This window comes from Lepisma saccharinum, chromosome 21 (assembly GCF_977018435.1).
Source record: "Lepisma saccharinum chromosome 21, izLepSacc3.1, whole genome shotgun sequence".
Taxonomy (NCBI): Eukaryota; Metazoa; Arthropoda; class Insecta; order Zygentoma; family Lepismatidae; genus Lepisma; species Lepisma saccharinum.
In genome coordinates this window covers 45,502,573-45,519,172 of record NC_139249.1, presented here as the reverse complement: position 1 = coordinate 45,519,172, position 16,600 = coordinate 45,502,573, and positions in this window count along the sequence as shown.

The window sequence follows — 16,600 nt, the reverse complement described above, 5'->3', positions numbered from 1 at the left end:
CAGAACGACGAGGATAAGAAGAAGTACATACAGAAATATTTCGATAAGGAGGGTATTCTATTGGAAGAAAACAGTATCGAAGTCAATCCTGGTAAACGTACTCTGGCTAAACTTTGCCTTAATTCTTTATGGGGCAAGTTCTGTCAACGGGACAACATTTCCCAGACGACCATCATCAAGGAATCGAAAGATTTTCGCGATAAAATGACTGATCCAAATATAATGATTGGAGGAGTCGTATTCATCAATCAGGACACCGTTTTAGTGAACTGGAAATATGTTGAAGAGGCTGTCAGTCTGAACAGGAAAGTAAATGTTCCTATCGGAGCCTTCACAACATGCCATGCTCGTCTGAAACTGTATGAACTTCTCGAAAAATTGGATGACAGGATATGTTATTGTGATACAGATTCTGTAATTTACGTAGATAGTCCTGAAATGGAATATCATCCTCAGACAGGTGACGCAGTAGGAGAACTCACCGATGAATTGACAGATTTCGGACCCGATGCAGTTTCTGAACAGTTTGTTTCAACGGGACCGAAAAGTTACAGCATGAAAATAACAAAACCGTTCTCCGAACCGCAGTATATCTGCAAAGTGAAAGGAATCACATTGAATACCTCCACATCGAGATTGGTCAATTTTGATACCATGTGCGATATGATAAACAATGAGCAACCTGAAGTTATGGTCGAAAATATTTTCAGGATCAGAAGAACAAAACAGTTCCAAGTAATCAGTACATATGAAAAAAAGCTGTTTCAGCCGGTACTGTTGAAACGACGTTTCGACGATGAACATTTATCGTATCCCTTCGGATACTGTGCTGACTAAAATATGTCTGTAGCGGTCCAGAGTTCGAATTCTTGTTTGGGATGCTAGGATATAAAATGTGTTTGCAGACTGTCGGATCTTAATTTTTCTTCAGAATCTGTAAGACGTTTCTTCAGCATGATTCCTAAACTATCCTATCAATTCACCATGATGGTTTGCGGAGCATCAAAAAGCGGAAAAACTACTTTTGTGACAAAAATGGTCGACTCCATCGTTCATCTCGTCGATGGAACCGTGAAGAAAATCATATGGTGCTACGATCAGGAGAACAGTATTCCGCAAAATCTTCGAAATGTGCAATATCATAAAGGTATCGTCGATTGGCAGTCGTGGAACGGAAAAACCCCTACTCTCATAATCCTGGATGATCTTATGATGGTTGCTCAAGGAGAAAAAGTCGCCGATCTTTTCACAAAAGGCAGTCATCACAAAAACCTTTCGCTGGTGTTCATAACACAGAATCTTTTTCATCAAGGGAAAAATTGCAGAGACATTTCGCTGAACGTAAAGCATTTCGTTATTTTTAAAAATCCGTGAGATATGAACCAATTCACTGTGTTTGCACGACAACTTCATCCTCACCGCATGAAGGAACTCGAAAAAGTATATATAGATGCTACCACTCAACCTTTCAGTTATTTGTATATTGATCTTTCACAGTCAACACCGGATCCTTTACGTTATCAGACAGACATTTTTAACCAGAATTACTCAACTGCATATCTTCCTCAGGAATGTTTAAAACATCGAGATGAGGAGAACGAGGAAGACACGTACCAAATCATGTTCTAACAGGAATAGACATTCGTCTTCTTTCAAGAAACATTCACCTTTCTTGCACGTGTTGAAAAATTCACCGACCAAAATCCGTAAATCATTATTGAAAAGTGCTCCGAAAAAGACAATTCGTTTCATCAGCGAATGCTGCCTGAACGTTTTAAAAGGAAACGTGAAAATTAAACCGTCCACAAAACGTCGTCTGACACCTTACAAGTCGGTCTTACGCAATCTCGTGAAACCGAAAGTGAACATCGAAAAACGGAGAAAACTTCTTGTGCAAAAAGGTGGATTTCTACCCTTACTTCTAGGTTCTTTGTTATCGGGTCTTCTCGGTACCCTCATTCCTCATTGAGAAATGACATCTTCCTACAAAAAGATGATCGGCCTTTCACCGGAACAGCTAGCACGTATTCGTGGTTCCGACTCGTCTGTAACTCAAAAATTATCCGTTCTGGATAAAAAAATGAATGATATTCTGAAAATGAAAAATATATCAGACGATCAGAAATGGCGTCTTTACAGAAGGGAACTGGACGAGTATTTATGGCTGAGTCGAAAATCCAAAGAACCATTACAAATTCCTATTGTTCAAGATAACGACGGTTCTTCTACTATTTCGCCAGGATCGACGTATTTCCCTCCGAACCTAGCCGAGACGTTACCCCGTAATACACGTCATCAGTTACAAAATATCATCGACGAGTACCAATCTACGGCTCAACGAACGTCAGGAAAAAACACTTCCTGATCCGAAGACGTTGAACTTCTCAGCGTCGTCAACGGAAAGCCCTGGACCGTCTCATCGACAGAAACAGAAAAAGAAGAAGAAAGCGGCTGTCCGTGTTTCCAGAAAAACTACACCTTTTCTGAGAACACCTGACGCATACAAGCTGGTTCCTCTGAGAAAAAGCCGTAGACAGAGAGATCAGTCATGGGAGTCCCTAAGTTAAAACACGATAAAATCCTCACCAAAATATATTACGATCCCCGACACCGTGTTTCATTCTCATCTCTAGATCGTTTATGGAACGCGGTACGGGATAAAAATATATCCCGCGATACGGTGAAAAAATGGCTGATGCACCAGGAAACGTACACTCTCCACAAACCTGCAAGAAAAAGGTTCCCCCGAAATCATTACAATGTGTGGAACATAGACATGCTTTGGGAAGCTGATCTCAACGACATGACTTCGATACAAAAACATAACGATGGATACAGATATCTTCTGACAGTGATCGATGTATTCTCAAAATATGCCTTTGCATTTCCGCTAAAAAATAAAACAAGCAATTCGGTAACCGAAGCTTTCAAAACTATTTTCGGACAAAGCAGACGAAAACCCGTCACACTACAGACCGACCAAGGAACGGAATTCACGAATTCTACATTCCAGAAGTTCTTAAAAAATGAAAATGTAAATTTTTCGATCGCTTCAAATTATCCTGTGAAAGCGAGTGTAGTGGAGCGTTTCAACAGAACATTGAAAGAACGAATGTGGAAATATTTCACGTCGAAACAGACAAGACGTTACGTAGATATTTTACCGCAACTTCTCGAAGGTTACAATACGGCAATCCACAGTTCCATAGGAATCGCGCCTCGAGATGTAAACAAGTCTAACGTTTACATCGTGTGGATACGTCTCAACAAAGCTGACAAACATATTTCACAGCCATCTTCAGAACTGAATGTTGGTGATATCGTACGAATCTCCGTCGTCAAAGGACATTTCGAGAAGGGATACGAACAATCGTGGTCACGAGAACTTTTCAAAATCCACTCCCTTGTTCAGCGATCACCTGTACCTGTATACATATTAGACGATTTAAATGAAGAACCTGTAAAAGGTACATTTTACAAACATGAACTGCAAAAAGTTTATTCGGATCCTGACGAAGAGTATAAAATTGATAAGATTTTGAACAGCCGGGGAAAAGGTAAAAAATTGGAATACCTGGTTCGCTGGCTCGGATATCCACCTAGTTTCGATTCGTGGATCAAGGCATCTTCCGTAAAGCAGTTATCAGAAAAATAATTTCCAAAACATATTTATATCAAAATATATCGTCACCACGATCCAGTGAATTCTTTGTGTTCGGCGAGAATGGACGATAATTTCTATGTTTACCTTCCGTCATCTGCATCGGAGAATTATTTTCCGAACAACATGCTGACCCATTTCATCGTAAAACTTGCAAAACGGATCGATCTGTCTCCAGAATTGTGGGAAGTCGGATTAGCAGAACTGCATTATTCAACTCTACACGACAATGTTTTGGAAACAGATTCTGGAACGGTAACCTTTCCTGTTCGGAGGTATGCGAGTGCTGAGGACCTGATCTCTTCCATCGAAGAATCCCTCCCCAACGACCTGGAAATAAGGAGAACCGTTCTCGAGAAATTCCGGCATTTTTTGTTGGAACCGCAATGGGACTCGTCGGGATCTTCTGTTTCTACAGATAATACACTCTATATTAACGAACAACCATTCTATTTTCCTGCAGCAACATACACAATAGAGGATCTGATTAATTTCCTGAAAACAAACCCTGCTAACGTCGCTGTTCCTACTCATCTCAGGTTTTTCTTTAAAGAGGGTGTGTACAAACATCTGTCCTCGATAGGGGTTCCAAAGCCTGAATCTAACGATGCTCCAACAATTACTGTTACACCCATAGACGAGACTGATGACTATGCTAAATTTCGATATGACATATTGAAATCTATTTATTCTACGCACGCTGTGTCCAACAACGTCGTGGATAAAAAAACCTACATATTCATTTACTCCGATCTAGTGAAACCGCAATTGGTCGGAGGAGAAATGCTACGTCTTCTACGTCTTACCCGAAAACTGTATTCGGAAACAGATTCATCTTGCACAGTACCCGTAGCCCATCATACTTTCAATCCGATTCATTACGTTTCTCTGGATAAAGGTTCTTTCGAAACAATAGAAATTGCGATGTACGATAGAAAAGGAGATCTCCTGCCTTTGAGGAACGGCTCCGTACCCACAATTGCTGTTTCCGATTTTCGTAGAAGAGCAAAGTCCTTTTAAAAAACAGTAGGCCTTTATTTTTCTCAGTCTATGCCAAAAAGCGAATGAATCACCATGAATTCGCAGACCGAATATTACAGTAATCAAATCCGTGGAGGAATTGGACCCATCTACCGTTCAACTAGAATTCAAAAAGGGAGAGGATTGGGCTCACTTTTCGCAGGACTCTTTAGAATGGTGAAACCTCTAATCTGGAGAGGTGCAAAAGCAATCGGGAAAGAAGCTTTAAAAACAGGCGCTAACATTATCACCGACATTGCAACAAGCCAACAGACTCAGAGAACTATCGTTCGTCAACGTGTACGTGAAGCGGGTCAAAATCTTCAAAGTAAAGCACAACGCAAAATCGACTCTCTGGTAGGTTCCGGTATAAGAACAAAACGTGCAACAAAAATTGCTCAGTCGATGTTAAAACGTTCAGCCACCCGTATTAGAACATCTACGATCCGTAAAAAAAGCGCATCCAAAAAGCGGAGAAAAACATCCACAAAATCTAGGACAACACGCAAAAGGAAAATTAAACAGAAGGCGGCAGGAAAAGATATTTTTGGATAATAATGGAGAATAACACTTGCATGATCTCGCAGTTCCATCTTTTCAGTAAAAAACCTATTCAGCAAAATGTCGAAAAAACTTACACGGTCGCCTACAAGCCTATCGCTTCCATCGATAATCAGAACATACTTCAGTTTGCAATTCCGCCGGCAGGAACAGATTTTCTAGATCTTTCATCTGCCTATCTTCGTCTGCTAACGCAGATGGTCAATCAAGATGAGTCTCCCATGAGTGCTTTCGAACCTTCCAACGCCCTCACAAAAAACTGCGGGGTCGTAAATTATCCTCTCCATTCACTTTTTTCACAAGTTACAGTGGCTCTCAACGGTATCGCTGTAACAGTTGCCGATAACAATTACGCATATAAATCAATCTTCGAAGCCGAAATCAATTAAGGCAGCGATGCTGCGAACATGCATCTCACAAATGCCTTGTGATACTTGGACACACCTGGAAATCAAGATCAAATCACCGCCGACAACAAAGGTTTTACCGCCAGAAAAGACTTTTTCCAGCACGTTCCGACAACCGGAAATCCTACGGAAATATCTGCCGTAGTCGAACTTATGGGAAAACTGCACATAGATTTTTTCCACCAGCCTAAATACCTGATCAACGGTGTTGAAGTACGTATCGATCTAGCCAGGTCACGTGATGCTTTTTACATCTGGGGAGATCAAACTTCACCAACCACCAGATTAAAAATTTTAAAGGCTTTTCTCGAAATAAATCACATCATTCCTACTCCTACTACCAGTTTGGCCATAGACAGAGCACTCTCTTACGCTCCTGCCCATTATCCGTTCACCACAAGCGTCATCAAAACTTATTCTTACGTTGCCGGAACGCAGCAGTTTTCGATCGATAATGCTTTTCAAGGTCCTTTTCCGAATGTTGTTCTTTTTGCTATGGTATCCACCGCCAGCTTTCTCGGAGACAGTAAGAAAAATCCGTTCGACTTTAGAAGTTTTAACCTATCTTCTTTCCATCTTGTGAAAAATGGAGAACTCGTACCTTACGAACCCTTGCGGGTAACCACAGGAGGAAACGGCGGATTGATAACACGTGCCTATCAAACTCTATTCTCCGGTACAGGCATTCACCACGCCAATTACGGACACCAGATCACAAGGAAAATGTTCGAGAACGGATCCTTTTTCCTGATTTTCGACATAACGCCTGACTCTTCAGGAAACGACACGCACACCAGTCTCCACGAACAAGGTATCATCGGAGCCGAGATGCAATTTTCTCCCCAGCTGTCGGAAAATATAACATGCCTTCTGTATGCTGAATTCGAATGTGCAGTAGATATAACAAAAGACAGAAGTGTTATCCTCCATCAGTGAGACCGAATTGTCTATAAATATGTGTGCTCGTGTTTCTGGCTCGCAGTGTTATCGAGACAGTTCTGATGTAAACATTATACTATCCGTGATGGAAAAACCAGCCGAACGGAAAACCCGTGATATTACTCATAAGAGTGTTTCTTCGAAAGTGACAGCTTCCAAACCTGTTGACACACGTTTGCTTCCACGACTGCCAGACGCCAGATTTTACCCTGGACTCATAGAAATGACCAAAGACAGAGATATTATTATAAACATATGAAAACATATGTAACGTGAGATGGGGAAACTCATCGAACTGTTAACCTGTCATGATATTTATTAGTGATTCTTTGGAAGTACTGTCCGCCAAACCTGTTGACACGCAACCGTCCCCCCACATATAAGAAGAATATCATCTTAATCTCATTTTACGTTTTCGAAAACATAGGCAACATGAACACGTCGCAGATCAGGGAGATTCTATCTCGAAACTGTTCCACCAAGAACATTTTCTACGTTGTTTACTCGAGAGATCTTTTACCTCGGACGTTTCCAACCCCTGCCTTGATAATCGCAAACACTGACACTTCCAACTTCCAGGGTACACACTGGGTGGCCTTCTATTTTGGCAAAAACAATATTGCTGAATATTTCGATTCATACGGATTTCATCCTTTCTATCCAGAATTCGTAACTTTCCTGAATTGTCATTCCTCGGTCTGGACTTACAACAACATTCCCTTACAGGGGCTATTGGCCACGACGTGCGGACATTACTGTTGCGTGTATGCTTATTACAAATCACGTCATGTTAGGACCAAGGATTTCATTCAAGCATTTCCGCCCGGTGTCAGTAAAGATGGATATATCCTACACCGTTTTCGTCAGATCTTCAAATGTTTACCCCATTCCAAGTGCCCGAGAGGGGATCAATCGTGATGCTCCATCCACACGATCCGGTGTCGTGTTATGAAAAAAGCTATATAAATGTGTGCTGCTGTATCTTTCTCTTAGTGCCGTCGAGACAGCTCTAGTGAAAACATCATGGAGCCTGTTAGGGATTCTACAATGGAAAAACACGACAAACTAGTGAAACGCATGACCCATCAGGATTAGTGTTGCCCACGGGACGAGACGGGACAGGCTTTTAAAAATTCGAGACGAGACGAGATTGATCATGTGTCCCTTTGACAAACGAATATTTTCGAGACGAGACAGCATTTCACAGCATTACCACGAGATGAGACAGGCCAAAATCTCGTCTCGTGGGCAACACTAATCAGGATGATGCTTCCAAACGTAAAACTCGCAAACGTGTGCAACCCCTCAATATCGAAACTGTCCCTATCAAGAACGAACCGATGGACGAGGGAATAGATGTGACTACAGACTGTGATTTCATAAAACGGCGTAGGAGATCGGCTTTTTCCCAGATACAATCGAATGTCCTGGACTACACAACGTAGAGGCATGTTTAGATCTCTATCTTGCTAACACATATTTTCTGAACATGGAAAAAAACAAGTTCGTAGCAATAGGATTCGAAAAGCAATCCCCTTTCAATTTGGTGTGGGAGTTTTCGCAACAGGGGAGATCACCCGTACGCATAGATTCTAAGCAGATTAGAGAACTGTGGACTTTAAAATCTGACTTATTGAATTACGTCGAAACAGGTCGTCGATTCAATTACTTGGTTACAGGAAATATCACCGTCAGTGGTGTAAATTTTTTCGGGAAACGTTGTATCTCGATGTATCAGCATCATTCATCCGATGCTTTTATTTTCACAGCCTATGAACTACACTTATGTTTGTGTAACCTTTTTTGGCCTCTGCAGAAATTAAAAACGAACGTTATCATAAATTGCAACCCGAAATGGAAGCTTTTGTATATTGTATCAAGAACAATATGGTTTCAGAAAAAAAAGAAGTGCCCAATTTAGTGAACTATTTTTATATTCTTTGGTACAACGAACTGATGATTGAAATATATCTTGAGAACAATCTTGGACAGACATTGACATTGTAAATAAGTTCTGTTACTTTCATGTATCTGATGTTGTAAATGAACCATTGTTCTTTCTGTGTATTGTTATTTTATGTATTGTAATATAACCCTTCAGGTATTGTAAACCTTTCATATTCAATTGTAAATACAACATTTGTGTTATTCTATGTATTGTAAACCTATATCCATATTCTCGATTGTAAATAAAACATTTGTATATTTTAAAAAACTCTTTTATTTCTTGTACTTATTACAATAGAAACTGTACATCTTCCAGACATTTTCAACTGCACAGGTTTTTTTTACATTTTCACATTTGCTATGTTCTTTGCATCTTCCTGAAGTGTTTTTCACACTATTCAATTTTGGACATTCAAGTTCTTCGATGTTACGTACGGATATTTTACCCTTACCTTTTTCTCCAAGTAATTTTTCAAACCATTACACTTTCTCCGTACCTTTGACGTACAGTATTTGATTCACCAGCACAACATATAACAGATCTCCTATTTTCTCATACGGCAGCCATCCATCTCCCCAGTTGAGACCGTGTTTGTTGGCACGGAGCCAGTAATTCACTCGGCGATACTTTTCACTCAAACAGTGCAAACCATATGGAGATTTCACTAAACAGTCAAATGCATTGTCAAAAGGAAATTTTAAAATTCCGACTTCTTTCCACACAAATTCTCCTCCTGCTCCTCGAAGACCTTGAACGTCCAAAAAAACAGACATCCATTTTGTTCATTAGGTGAAAACTGTCAACGTATCTTCAATGCTACCCCGGCATACGGCGCACTTGTCCAATTGGGAAGCACAGGATCCGCAGAAAACAAATGTCGACACGGGAGAATTACAACACTGCTAGGATTCTCAAAACATATTTTGCACACAGAATCCACACTAGGTTTATCGGACGTTTTCTCAGGAGTCTCTTTACTGTCGCAATACTTGCAGCTCTTGGAGTTACGATGTAACGCCGCAACACTCTGTATAAAAGGACACTGGGGTACCAACATGTAATGTCCTAGAATCGGACAATCTTTGGATGTCCAATCGCAAAGTCCGTACGAACAATGAAAACATAATACTCTGTCGCTATAGCCTGAATGGAAAACTCCTGCAGTCACTAATTCTTCCGGAGTCTGACGTAATCCTATAGGCCACTTTCTGTATGTTCTGTATCTCGAATTCACTGATAAGTAATTGATAACATACGGCTCGGCGTGAGTCCAGCAGACGTGATAAGTAAACACTCTCATACGTCATAAAAGGTGAAGTAATCGGATACTGTAGGTGACGGCGTCCCAGGTATCGGCGATAAAGGAACAGCCAGAGGATCGTCGGGAAACAGACGTCTGCGGACACCGAAACCTTCTGCAACCAAAGGGAAACAGGGATGTCCTTCTAATTTACGTAACAAAGGACGATCACAGCCACAACACCACAAGGAATTTCTGTTCGCCAACAAAGAAAGCCACTCTTTCACTCTCTCCTTCAAAGCTTCACCGATCTTGTCCTCTTCCTTCCTGCGACGTAGTTCGCACATACACCCGTGACTTGGAAATCCTGTTCTCTCGTCCGCTCTTCTATCTCCTTCAACGTCTCGCAGTGATGATGGACTCCTTTTCCTAATCCGTTGAACAGGTAACATCCACACCAGGGAGATTCAGGTATCGCTACATACATAAACGGGAAATAACTCAGCGCCCGATGTAGGGCCGTTCGATCGTTGTCCAGGTCACCGCAAGATCGAACAAGTTCCCAGAACTCCTCGTAGCTAACCTCATAGAAATTCACGCCATTATCAGACAGTCTTGTACCGCACACATCCATCCTCGCATGACGCTATTATCATGTATCCCTTCTATTTATACCTTCTTTTTTCCTACGTCACGATTTCCGTTAAACACACTTCAAATAGTCCTCTAGAAGACCGGGCCTAAAACATGTTCCAACATGTTCCTTTCAGACAGAAAACAGCCACACCCAATTCCAGGAATTTTCAAGAATGACTCATCAACCTAAAACATGTTCGAACATGTTCCTTTCAGACAGAAAACAGCCACGCCCAATTCCTGGAATTTCCCAGAATGACTCATCAACGCCATCTGTTTTCAAACACCGGAAACACGTACTTAAATTTATATATGACGTCAAACACCAAAATAACATAACAAAAACAAAATGGCGTCACAGAAATTAAAACAATTCATAATAAAATAATAATAATATTTAAATTAATAATAATTTAATAATATAATCTGGTCACGTGACATCAATTTTGTGACGTCACAAACAGTCACGTGACTAAAAAACAATAGCGCTACGTCATCAATTGATCTTTGATCGATCTTTTCCAATCAATTGATTTATCGACACCAAGGTGGTACCATAACTACTGGGGGGGCGGTGTTAGGTATGCATTGTATAATGTGTAAGCGCAGGTGCAATTGTTAACATATGGTTGACAAATTCATACTGTTAAATTATTTGCCGTGTTTTGTGAAACCACACCGGTGAAGGCATATTGCACAGAGGTTCGGATCCCATTTGAACTGAAGGTCCAGTCTTGATTAGTCTCTTTGCACACAAAGTGGACTTAAAACATAACTTGTGTTGTGACATTTGTGCCTTGTGACCTGGGAGTCTCTTTGGAGTTAAGTGTCATACATTTTAATCACTGTCAAATCTGTATTCCAATGTTATCCGAAGATTGGTTACGGCCATAATGAGATTCCACTTGTAGAAATCTCTTTAAATAAACAGTGTCATTTTTTGTAATCTCATCTCTGTTTTGAAGGCTTTTGTAAGGGACACCGCTCTCTCCTCTCCATTTCCAAAACGCTGGATTCCTATATTTTTTAAAGTCTAGTTCTAACAACTCTTCATGGTATTTTGAAAGTATTTAGACGATTGATTGATTTGGTGTTTTAAGTCCACTTAAAGCACAGGAAGTCTAATCGCTTGAGTTGAGTTTACTTGAGTTAGTGTTTTAAATCCACTTTATGCACAGTAAGGTTAATCGAGACAGTTTAAAGTGGCATCCGAACCATTATGAACCCCCGCCGGGTATTGACCTCTTGATTAAAAGGCGACGACGCTACCACTGCGCCATCGGAAAGTATTTAGAGAAGTAGTATTCCATACGGCCAGTTTTTCATTAGTAGAAGAAGGGAGAAAATATTGAGAGTTTTCTAACAATGAGCCACTTCGTTGATTGTGTTCAATTTTGTATCATGAACAGAAACAAACCTAGCAATAAATTCTCGTTTGAACTTAAGATCAGAGTTTTCATAATATAAAATATTTGCTCTTCTTCACCATATCCAATTTTACACTCAAGTTAATTATATCGTTATCTCAGACGGTGCTGACGAACAAACTTCTTCGTTCTAAAATTCCAACCTTGACTTCTTAGTCTATCAACTTCTTTATAGGTACCATGTATTTGTTAATTTTGCAAACCAATCTTGTTCTGACTCTTAACTTAACAAAATATTCAGGATTCTTTGGCTGATCCCCAAAGGGAGTGGTAGTTTTCTTAAACATCGTAATTGGTTTATGGTTATTTTTGCACCTTATATTGTTTTGAAATTATCCTAGCACACTAAATACATACACTTGGTACACCCCCTAAATACTTTCGTCTTTACATGAAGGACCTCACATGCATGCAAGTAGGATTGTTAGTATCTCAAGCACAGACATTGCCATTGGTGGATATTCTCAAAGGTGGGTTTCTTCGTCTTATGTTCTATCTGCAACAAAATAACTTCGCTGCCAGATGAAAAATTCCCGTTGTTTTCTGTTAATAGCAATAATCAGGATTCATCTATACAACTTTTGTTCTGGCTCCCAATAATTTGAACTTGATAACTTGTTTCAAAGTATTTTCACAAAGGAAAAATCAAGTGTTTAGTGGACACAACATTCTTGACACATACCGCCTTATCTCTCAACTCAAATATCCATCTTGCTTCTTCTTCTTGTTCTTCCTCTTTCCCCTTTTGTCTCATGTCTTTATCTACAGTAGTAACAAATTTCTAGAGCTAAGCAAGTATAGAAATAAATATATGTCATACATAGTCTGTAAACAATGTACGTACATAAGTACCACTTTATGTCTGTAAACCGTTTTCGCGTTTCTTTTTCGGTTTCCGAACCTTTTACTTGCAACAGTATGTCCAACAATTCGGTCAACGTCAAAAATATTTACTTTCCATTGAGAAAAATGGACTTTACAAACAAGGAGCTAGGCAGGCGTATCTTAGTTTGTGCTGCAAATTTTCGTCACAAAGAGACGTAACTCAAGATACGACAGTTTGTCACAATAACCCTTTCGCTAAATGTTGAGATACGACACTTTCAGAAATCTTAAAAATCTAAATATTTCGAAAACGGTTAATAGTTGGGGGACGTCAATTTGCCAGATTGTGTGGACCAGCATTGTACTACACGTAGGTGAAATATCTTAAATTTCGCTTTTTTTGAGATACGACACTTTGTGACGGGGTCGACGATATTATGGACGTCAGCACGTATGAAAGTTCCTGTGAAAGGGTGTTTATAATCTGTCCCAGGGGCCTGTTGAGCAACAAGGTAGTGACTCGAGAGGGCTCGACCAATGAACGCGTGAGAGGAAAATAGGGGAATCACGACAGCAACGCGCACAGCTTCTCTCAGCCCACTCGCTTTCTCTCCTTCTCTACCGTTACGCGCAGCTTTGCTCCACAGACTCCTGAAACTGGCTGTAGATAGTAAAGGGAAAAGAAAAGACTGCTTGAACAATAGTCTCTTCACTTCGCATTATTGATATATAATTGTTTTAATCTAGACAATGAAACAGAATTTTTGAGATTTCATATTTTCCCCCATCCTGCTAAGCTGCCTTAAAGGAGATGTTCCCTTAGCTTTTTTCTACCGAAGGGTGGGAGCATATCCTTAACATTTAGAAAGAGAAGCTAATGCTGAAGCTTCTTTGTTGTCATTTACTTTAGAGTCAATTGATAATTGGTTTGGTTTGCTGTTTTAAGTCCACTTTATGCACAGTAAGGCTAATCGGGACTGGACCTACAGTTTAAAGTGGGATCCGAACCACTTGTGCCTCCACCGGGTATCGAACCCGGGACCCCTTGATTACAAGGCAATGACGCTACCACTGCGCCATGGGGGAGGCCCTCAATTGATAATCGCGCGGTGACTGCCCTACTTGAGCACCTTCAAAGCGTTGGCACGTCTTATCTGTTCCAGAAAGACTTTCAGTTCAGTTCACCAGGAAAAGTACAAAAATGTAAAAAAAACAAACTATTCAAGAAAGCCATAAAGAAACAAAAATCAAATATTTTCAGTAAACAAATAAAAAAGTCTGTTAATAAACAAAAAGCCATTTGGAAAATTGTAAACAATCACCGTGTATCAAACTCAATCAATGATAAAGCAAACATAAAAGTCATTAAGGATGACACTGAAGTAATTGACCCGAATATCATATGTAACTTATTCAACGAATATTTTATAAAAGTTAACCAACGCAAACAGAGAGAATGAAAATAATGACAAAACACTAGAGATCCCAATGGACAAAGATCGGCCGAACAGTATATATATCCCAGAAGTAAGTGCTAATGAGCTAAAAAAAAAAAGTCATACAAGGTTTAAAAAACAAAAAATCTCACGGACCTGATGAATGGTCAGCTGAACTTATTAAATCCTGCTCAGAATCTATTTTAGAACCCCTGCTGTATGCAGTCAACAATTCAATAAAATATGGTATATTCCCCAAAGTTCTAAAAAACAGCTGTGTTACCCATATTCAAAAATGGAGCTGCAACAGACATTGAGAACTACAGACCTATCTCCCTAACATCTGCTTTTTCAAAGATACTGAATTTTTTTTATAGAATTATACTATAAAGTTTTGTAACAAATATAACATAATAAACAGAAACCAGCATGTATTCCAGAAAGGGAAATCAATATACACAGCTGTAGCACAGTTAATAGATTACACTGCGGAACAGTGAAATTGCGGCACAGTGTTTGAGAGCTAATTTAGGGCGATTTCATGCTGCTGAATAATGATGTAATAATATATTTCCTTGATTCGCTCTAATTTATGAAATAAATGCAACTAAATCAAAATGGCGGAAACATAAGACATACATATAAATGAACTTCCAACAATTTAATATTTCTTTTTGTGATTACAATCATTATTATAAAAATAAATTTATATAGGCCTATGATCATAATAATTAAGAAAATATGTACACAATAAAGTAACAAACTATGTGAAACGTTTTCTATACGATTTTCCTGTATATATTTTTTAGGACAATCCCTCTGTGAGCTCCAACAGTAGTCGGCGATCCCACCGTCCCTGGTACCTTTCTTCCATTATCCTTATATCCTGATGGAAACTTTCTCCCTGTTCTTCACTAAAATCACCAAGGTTCTCAGGGAATATGTCAATGTGGCTATGTAGAAAATGTATCTTCACACTCATATTAGCTCCCAATTTCTCAAAATTTTTCAACATATTTCCAACTATATCGCGGTAGTTTTCTACTCTGTGACGACGGACACAAAGCTCAGCCAGGCCTCAGTTTCGATGTAAGACATGTAAGTTGTAAAATTGGAATCATTTATAAGTGTACGAATTTGTGGTCCGTCAAAGATTCCTGCCTTCGATTTTTCAATACTTAGTCCTGGAAAAGTGTGGCATATATATTTGAAACAATCACCACTTGTATCTAAGACCTTGACAAACTATTTTATCAACCCAAGTTTAATATGCAGTGGCGGAAGGATGATTTTGTACCTATCTATCAGCTGTTCATGAAAGATATTAGTTTATCCCACTAATATTTTTCCTTGGGGGGCAAACTTTTACCGCCCAATGCTTTTCTCTAGCACGACTATCCCACAAACATAGGAAACAGGGATGTTTTGTGTACCCACTTTGCTGTCCTAGTAAAAAATTCAACATCTTCAAATCCACACACACGAGCCACTTATGTTCAGCATATTCATTTCTTTCTAAAACCATTTTTTGGTTTTGGTATTCTTCCTTAAGCTTTGTTGAGTGTCCGATAGGAACTGAAGGATGTTTATTACCATTGTGTAGTAAAACACATTCCAAACTTCTTTTAGAACTGTCCAGAAATAAACGCCAATCCTCTGGGCGATATGTTGATAGACCTAACAGCAGCAAAAGCTCAGGAATATTGTTACAATACACAAGATCATTGTCCTCGCTAAAGTAAGGAAGAATATTGTGTTCTCTTGTTCTATATGATATACACTAACACTAAGCTGAAGACAATGTTTTTCTCTTAGTCGCGATGCTAGAATCTTAGATAATTTTTTTGACAAATTTAGGTCACGAATCAAATCATTCAGTTCGCTTTGGGAGAATGCTTCCGATGTAGAACTACATCCTTCAAAATCACTTTCGTTTTTATATTGTCACTAGCACTTTCATCTGATATCTCAACGTCTTCGTCGATATTTTGCGAAAAGGTACATACTGGTAAAGGTAAATTTTCACTGTGCAGTATCGACAGCTTTGCTGACTCTACATTAGGGTACACCCAATTACGCTTTTTGAATATATTCATGCCTTTAACATTCACAGCACAAAAATAGCAATCATGAATATGGTATTTTGGTTCACTCCATGTTATGAGTACTCCAATTTGAGTCCTTTTCATCCGCCTTGGCCCCAATAACGAAGTGATTCCAAACAAGTTTTGCAAACTATATGTGGGACCCATTTTTTATTCTGTTGTCCCAGATTTTTGACAAAATAAGCGTGATACAAATCTCTCGCTACATCCATGATATTTCTTCTCTGTGATGGTAGACAATATATTCCACACATATAGCAAAAAGCATTTGGGTTATTGAAACACTTTTTATGTGAGGAACTCATATTTCCCATGTATTCACATTAAACGCATTTCGCTTAGTTATACAAACTACAAAATTATAACGGTCAAATATTGAGTAACAGGTAACTGAT